Raw genomic sequence first — 8,958 nt, forward strand, 5'->3', positions numbered from 1 at the left:
CTCCCCCCGGCAACCCTCAGTTTGTTTTGTGAGATTAAGAGTCACTTATGGTTTGTCTCCCTCCCAATCCCATCTTGTTTCATTTATTCTTCTACCCACTTAAGCCTCCATGTTGCATCACCACTTCCTCATATCAGGGAGATCATATGATAGTTGTCTTTCTCTGCTTGACTTATTTCGCTAAGCATGATACGCTCTAGTTCCATCCATGTTGTTGCAAATGGCAAGATTTCATTTCTTTTGATGGCTGCATAGTATTCCATTGTGTATATATACCACATCTTCTTGATCCATTCATCTGTTGATGGACATCTAGGTTCTTTCCATAGTTTGGCTATTGTGGACATTGCTGCTATAAACATTCGGGTGCATGTGTCCCTTTGGATCACTACATTTGTATCTTTAGGGTAAATACCCAATAGTGCAATTGCTGGGTCATAGGGCAGTTCTATTTTCAACATTTTGAGGAACCTCCATGCTGTTTTCCAGAGTGGCTGCACCAGCTTGCATTCCCACCAACAGTGTAGGAGGGTTCCCCTTTCTCCGCATCCTCGCCAGCATCTGTCATTTCCTGACTTGTTGATTTTAGCCATTCTGACTGGTGTGAGGTGATATCTCATTGTGGTTTTGATTTGTATTTCCCTGATGCCAAGTGATATGGAGCACTTTTTCATGTGTCTGTTGGCCATCTGGATGTCTTCTTTGCAGAAATGTCTGTTCATGTCTTCTGCCCATTTCTTGATTGGATTATTTGTTCTTTGGGTGTTGAGTTTGCTAAGTTCTTTATAGATTCTGGACACTAGTCCTTTATCTGATATGTCGTTTGCAAATATCTTCTCCCATTCTGTCAGTTGTCTTTTGATTTTGTTAACTGTTTCCTTTGCTGTGCAAAAGCTTTTGATCTTGATGAAATCCCAGTAGTTCATTTTTTCCCTTGCTTCCCTTGCCTTTGGCGTTGTTCCTAGGAAGATGTTGCTGCGGCAGAGGTCGAAGAGGTTGCTGCCCGTGTTCTCCTCAAGGATTTTGATGGATTCCTTTCGTACATTGAGGTCCTTCATCCATTTTGAGTCTATTTTTGTGTGTGGTGTAAGGAAATGGTCCAATTTCATTTTTCTGCATGTGGCTGTCCAATTTTCCCAGCACCATTTATTGAAAAGGCTGTCTTTTTTCCATTGGACATTCTTTCCTGCTTTGTCGAAGATTAGTTGACCATAGAGTTGAGGGTCTATTTCTGGGCTCTCTATTCTGTTCCATTGATCTATGTGTCTGTTTTTGTGCCAGTACCATGCTGTCTTGATGATGACAGCTTTGTAATAGAGCTTGAAGTCCGGAATTGTGATGCCACCAACGTTGGCTTTCTTTTTCAATATCCCTTTGGCTATTCGAGGTCTTTTCTGGTTCCATATAAATTTTAGAATTATTTGTTCCATTTCTTTGAAAAAGATGGATGGTACTTTGATAGGAATTGCATTAAATGTGTAGATTGCTTTAGGTAGCATAGACATTTTCACAATATTTATTCTTCCAATCCAGGAGCATGGAACATTTTTCCATTTCTTTGTGTCTTCCTCAATTTCTTTCATGAGTACTTTATAGTTTTCTGAGTATAGATTCTGTGTCTCTTTGGTTAGGTTTATTCCTAGGTATCTTATGGTTTTGGATGCAATTGTAAATGGGATTGACTCCTTAATATCTCTTTCTTCTGTCTTGCTGTTGGTGTAGAGAAATGCAACTGATTTCTGTGCATTGATTTTATATCCTGACACTTTACTGAATTCCTGTATAAGTTCTAGCAGTTTTGGAGTGGAGTCTTTTGGGTTTTCCACATATAGTATCATATCATCTGCGAAGAGTGATAATTTGACTTCTTCTTTGCCGATTTGGATGCCTTTAATTTCCTTTTGTTGTCTGATTGCTGAGGCTAGGACCTCTAGTACGATGTTGAATAGCAGTGGTGATAATGGACATCCCTGCCGTGTTCCTGACCTTAGCGGAAAAGCTTTCAGTTTTTCTCCATTGAGAATGATATTTGCGGTGGGTTTTTCATAGATGGCTTTGATGATATTGAGGTATGTGCCCTCTATCCCTACACTTTGAAGAGTTTTGATCAGGAAGGGATGTTGTACTTTGTCAAATGCTTTTTCAGCATCTATTGAGAGTATCATATGGTTCTTGTTCTTACTTTTATTGATGTGTTGTATCACATTGACTGATTTGCGGATGTTGAACCAACCTTGCAGCCCTGGAATAAATCCCACTTGGTCGTGGTGAATAATCTTTTTAATGTACTGTTGAATCCGATTGGCTAGTATTTTGTTGAGTATTTTCGCATCTGTGTTCATCAAGGATATCGGTCTATAGCTCTCTTTTTTGGTGGGATCCTTGTCTGGTTTTGGGATCAAGGTGATGCTGGCCTCATAAAATGAGTTTGGAAGTTTTCCTTCCATTTCTATTTTTTGGAACAGTTTCAGGAGAATAGGAATTAGTTCTTCTTTAAATGTTTGGTAGAATTCCCCCGGGAAGCCGTCTGGCCCTGGGCTTTTGTTTGTTTGGAGATTTTTAATGACTGTTTCAATCTCCTTACTGGTTATGGGTCTGTTCAGGCTTTCTATTTCTTCATGGTTCAGTTGTGGTAGTTTATATGTTTCTAGGAATGCATCCATTTCTTCCAGATTGTCAAATTTATTGCCGTAGAGTTGCTCATAGTATGTTCTTATAATAGTTTGTATTTCCTTGGTGTTAGTTGTGATCTCTCCTCTTTCATTCATTATTTTATTTATTTGGGTCCTTTCTCTTTTCTTTTTGATAAGTCGGGCCAGGGGTTTATCAATTTTATTAATTCTTTCAAAGAACCAGCTCCTAGTTTCGTTGATTTGTTCTATTGTTTTTTTGGTTTCTATTTCATTGATTTCTGCTCTGATCTTTATGATTTCTCTTCTCCTGCTGGGCTTAGGGTTTCTTTCTTGTTCCTTCTCCAGCTCCTTTAGGTGTAGGGTTAGGTTGTGTACCTGAGACCTTTCTTGTTTCTTGAGAAAGGCTTGTACCGCTATATATTTTCCTCTCAGGACTGCCTTTGTTGTGTCCCACAGATTTTGAACCGTTGTATTTTCATTATCATTTGTTTCCATGATTTTTTTCAATTCTTCTTTAATTTCCCGGTTGACCCATTCATTCTTTAGAAGGATACTGTTTAGTCTCCATGTATTTGGGTTCTTTCCAAACTTCCTTTTGTGGTTGAGTTCTAGCTTTAGAGCATTGTGGTCTGAAAATATGCAGGGAATGATCCCAATCTTTTGATACCGGTTGAGTCCTGATTTAGGACCGAGGATGTGATCTATTCTGGAGAATGTACCATGTGCACTAGAGAAGAATGTGTATTCTGTTGCTTTGGGATGAAATATTCTGAATATATCTGTGATGTCCATCTGGTCCAGTGTGTCATTTAAGGCCTTTATTTCCTTGCTGATCTTTTGCTTGGATGACCTGTCCATTTCAGTGAGGGGAATATTAAAGTCCCCTACTATTATTGTATTGTTGTTTATGTGTTTCTTTGATTTTGTTATTAATTGGTTTATATAGTTGGCTGCTCCCACGTTGGGGGCATAGATATTTAAAATTGTTAAATCTTCTTGTTGGACAGACCCTTTGAGTATGATATAGTGTCCTTCCTCATCTCTTATTACAGTCTTTGGCTTAAAATCTAATTGATCTGATATAAGGATTGCCACTCCTGCTTTCTTCTGATGTCCATTAGCATGGTAAATTCTTTTCCACCCCCTCACTTTAAATCTGGAGGTGTCTTCGGGCTTAAAATGTGTTTCTTGGAGGCAACATATAGATGGGTTTTGTTTTTTTATCCATTCTGATACCCTGTGTCTTTTGACAGGGGCATTTAGCCCATTCACATTCAGGGTAACTATTGAGAGATATGAATTTAGTGCCATTGTATTGCCTGTAAGGTGACTGTTACTGTATATGGTCTCTGTTCCTTTCTGATCTACCACTTGTAGGCTCTCTCTTTGCTTAGAGGACCCCTTTCAATATTTCCTGTAGAGCTGGTTTGGTATTTGCAAATTCTTTCAGTTGTTGTTTGTCCTGGAAGCTTTTAATCTCTCCTTCTATTTTCAATGATAGCCTAGCTGGATATAGTATTCTTGGCTGCATGTTTTTCTCGTTTAGTGCTCTGAAAATATCATGCCAGCTCTTTCTGGCCTGCCAGGTCTCTGTGGATAAGTCAGCTGCCAATCTAATATTTTTACCATTGTATGTTACAGACTTCTTTTCCCGGGCTGCTTTCAGGATTTTCTCTTTGTCATTGAGACTTGTAAATTTTACTATTATGTGACGGGGTGTGGGCCTATTCTTATTTATTTTGAGGGGCATTCTCTGAACCTCCTGAATTTTGATGCTTGTTCCCTTTGCCATATTGGGGAAATTCTCCCCAATAATTCTCTCCAGTATACCTTCTGCTCCCCTCTCACTTTCTTCTTCTTCTGGAATCCCAATTATTCTAATGTTGTTTCGTCTTATGGTGTCACTTATTTCTCGAATTCTCCCCTCGTGGTCCAGTAGCTGTTTGTCCCTCTTTTGATCAGCTTCTTTATTCTCTGTCATTTGGTCTTCTATATCACTAATTCTTTCTTCTGCCTCATTTATCCTAGCAGTGAGAGCCTCCATTTTTGATTGCACCTCATTAATAGCTTTTTTGATTTCAACTTGGTTAGATTTTAGTTCTTTTATTTCTCCAGAAAGGGCTTTTATATCTCTCGAGAGGGTTTCTCTAATATCTTCCATGCCTTTTTCGAGCCCGGCTAGAACCTTGAGAATTGTCATTCTGAACTCTAGATCTGACATATTACCGATGTCTGTATTGATTAGGTCCCTAGCCTTCGGTACTGCCTCTTGTTCTTTTTTTTGTGGTGAATTTTTACGTCTTGTCATTTTGTCCAGATAAGAGTAAATGAAGGGGCAAGTAAAATACTAAAAGGGTGGCAACAACCCCAGGAAAATATGCTTTAGCCAAATTAGAAGAGATCCAAAATCGTGAGTGGGGAGAAAGGGGATAAAAAGAGGTTCAAAAAGGAAGAAAGAAAAAAGAAAAAAAAAAAAAAAAAAAAAAAAAAGAATTTTTTTTTTAAAAAAGAAAACACCTAAGAAAAATGTAAAAAAATATATATATATATTAGATAAACTAGTAAAAAATCGTTAAAAAAGAAAAAGGTAACAGTTAAAAAAAAAAAAATTTTACCCGAAGGCGAGAAAAAAAAAAAAATGAAAAAGAAAAAATTAAATTAACTGCAAGACTAAAAAAAATCACAGGAAAAAAGCCATGAGTTCCGTGCTTGGCTTTCTCCTCCTCTGGAATTCTGCTGCTCTCCTTGGTATTGAAACCGCACTCCTTGGTAGGTGAGCTTGGTGTCGGCTGGATTTCTTGTTGATCTTCTGGGGGAGGGGCCTGTTGTAGTGATTTTCAAGTGTCTTTGCCCCAGGCGGAATTACACCGCCCTTACCCGGGGCCGTGGTGAGTAATCCGCTCGGGTTTGCTTTCAGGAGCTTTTGTTCCCTGAGCGCTTTCCGTAGAGTTCCGGAGGACGGGAATACAAATGGCGGCCTCCTGGTCTCCGGCCCGGAGGAGCCGAGAGCCCAGGGCCCCACTCCTCAGTGCGCCCTCAGAGAACAGCGCCCAGTTACTCCCGTCTGCCTGACCTCCGGCCGCGCTCCGAGCTCACCGAGCCTGCGACCGGTTCAAGGTAACACCGAGCTGCGAGCTTACTGTCGGCTCTGTCTCTGTAGCCGGCTTTCCCGTTCCAATACCCGCAAGCTCTGCGACACTCAGACACCCCCGATCCTTCTGTGACCCTGCGGGACCTGAGGCCACGCTGACCCCGCGTGGGCTTCGCTCCAGTTTAGCCTCTGGAGCGATGTCCCTCCGCGGAACAGACTTTTAAAAGTCCTGATTTTGTGCGCGGTTGCTCCGCCGCTTGCCGGGAGCCGGCCCCTCCCCCCGGGGTCTATCTTCCCGTCGCTTTGGATTCACTTCTCCGCCGGTCCTACCTTTCAGAAAGTGGTTGTTTTTCTGTTTCCAGAATTGCTGTTCTTCTTCTCTTCGATCTGCCGATGGATTTTCAGGTGTTTGCAATCTTTAGATAAGCTATCTAGCTGATCTCCGGCTAGCTGAAGCAGTCTCAGCTTGCTACTTCTCCCTAAAAAGACTAAATTCTTTAGGGAAGACATAAATATAGACAGAATGGACATAAGTTATATCATTATATACTGGAGATATGCAGCAAGTTTGAGACTTAGAGAATGGGTAACTATGTACCAGCAAATACTAAACTAAAGAAAACTGCTTAACTATACCAATATTAGACAAATAGCCTTTTAAATAAAAAATATAATCCAAGATGAAAAAGATCACTTCATTATGATAAAAGTTTCAATCCAGCAAGAAGACATACAGTTTTAAACTTAAAGACACCAAAAAACCTAGCTTAAAAAATATATATAAATCAGATACTATTTCTAGTCCAACATGTAAGAAGCTAAGACATTTTCACTCTATCTAATAACAGGAAGATAAATAAACTGAAAAATCAAAATGCTTCTTAGATCTGTAAGATAAGTGAAGTCACAGGGCAAATTACTATTCCAAAAAGTTAAGAAAAGGATGCAAGTAGATACAGAAAATCACAATTTATCCAAGCAGACATTCAGAGAATAAAACTCCATCAGGGAAATGCAAATCAAAACCGCATTGAGATACCACTTACACCAATTAGAATGGCCAAAATTAACAAGACAGTAAACAGCACGTGCTGGAGAGGATGTAGAGAAAGGGGAACCTTCTTACACTGTTGGTGGGAATGCAAGTTGGTGCATCCACTTTGGAAAACAGTGTGGAGATTCCTTAAGAAATTCAAAATAGAGCAACCTCTGACCTTGCAATTGCACTACTGGGTACTTACCCCAAAGATACTGATGTGGTGAAAAGAAGGGCCATCTGTATCTCAATGTTCATAGCAGCAATGGCCATGACAGCCAAACTGTGGAAAGAGCCAAGATGCCCTTCAACAGATGAATGGATGAAGAAAATATGGTCCATATATACAATGGAATAGTACACCTCCATCAGAAAGGGTGAATACCCAACTTTTGTATCAACATGGACAGGACTGGAAGAGATCATGCTGAGTGAAATAAGTAAAGCATCGAGTCAATTATCATGTGGTTTCACTTACTTGTAGAACATAAGGAATAACGTGAAGGACATTAGGAGAAGGAAAGGAAAAGTAAATTGGGGAAAATCATAGAGGGGAGATGAACCATGAGAGATTGTGGACTCTGAGAAACAAACTGAGGGTTTTGGAAAGGGTTGGGTGATGGGTGACTGTGGTGGTGGGTATTAAGGAGGGCACATATTGTGTGGCGTACTGGGTGTGGTGCATAAAAAATGAATCTTGGAACACAGAAAAAATTTTTAAAAAAACCTCCATGGGAACATGTATTGGGATATGAAAATCTCAACTGTAATTGATGATATTCTGGAAGTGCAGTGTGGACAACTTGGAGAAATAAAATCTCCAAGGGAACCCCACACTTTTGTTAGTTTTACCTCCAGGAGCTCTATCAGATCCATATAGTGAAGATCAGGGAGAAATCCCCTCTTGTTTTCAGCAACAAAAAAGGAGAAGACACCATTCTGAAATACAAAGAACATTCAATTCTTCTTAACAAACTATTCCACCAGGAGAAACTACTTTATTAGAGCCTGACAGACTGGGATTGTATTAGAATCTAACTTTCATAGATGAGATGAAATACCCAACTCCAATTCCTTCTAGTTATCTTGTCGCATCTAAGGGGGAGAAAACACAGAAAATCATTCATGAATTTCACAGTTCAAGGGCACAGACTCCAAAACCTGGAGATGTAATCATAGGATAATAGAACACTCCCTCTCCCTTCACACCTCATTACCACATTCCTAAAGGCCTATTAACTGCAATTCATTTTCACCAGTAAATAATATTCACTTCTCAACAAAAAAAATCATAATAAAAAAGCATAATAAATCATAATAAAAAAGCATAATAAAAGGAGGGTGGGAGGACCTAGGCAAGAACCTTATATCCTTCACAGAAACTAACTTAAAAAAAAAAAATCACATATCTAAACACAAAACTATAAAGTCCCTAGAAGATAACATAGGAGAAAACCTTGATGATATTAGTTATGGTATGACTTTTTAGATAAAACAAAGGCAGAATATATGACATAATTGATATGCTAGATTTCATTACAATTAAAAACTTTTACTCTGTAGAAGATAATGTCAAGAGAATGAGAACACCAGCCACACACTCAGAGAAAATATTTAGAAAGATATATATGGTAAAGGACTATTATCTGAAATATATAAAGAACTCTTAAAATTTAATAATATTAAAAACAACCTGGGGATATCTGACTGGCTTAGTTGGTAGAGCATATGACTCTTGATCTCAAGGTTTGTGAGTTCAAACAGATTACTTAAAAGTTAAAAACTCTTAAGGAAAAAACAAGAAACAAAAAACAAAAAAAAAATCCATGGGTTAACAAAGGGTTTGTTGGGTCAACAAAGACCTTAACAGACACCACACCAAAGAAGATATATGGGTAGTAAATGAGCATATGAGAAGATGATCCTCATTATAGGTCATCAGAAAAATGCAAATCAAAACAATAAGATACTATTACATACCTATTAAAATTGCCAAAATCTGGCAAGGATGTAGAGCAACAGGAACACCTGAATGCAAGTGTCACGGATACTCTGGAAGACAGTGTGGCAGTTTCTTACAACACTAAATACATTCTTCCCATATGATCCAGCAATTGTGTTTCTTGGTATTTACCCAAATAAACTGAAAACTTATATCCAGACAAAAACCTGCTCATGGATGTTTTATAGCAGCTTTA

The sequence above is a fragment of the Mustela lutreola genome, chromosome 13, assembly GCF_030435805.1.
Source record: "Mustela lutreola isolate mMusLut2 chromosome 13, mMusLut2.pri, whole genome shotgun sequence".
Lineage (NCBI taxonomy): Eukaryota > Metazoa > Chordata > Mammalia > Carnivora > Mustelidae > Mustela > Mustela lutreola.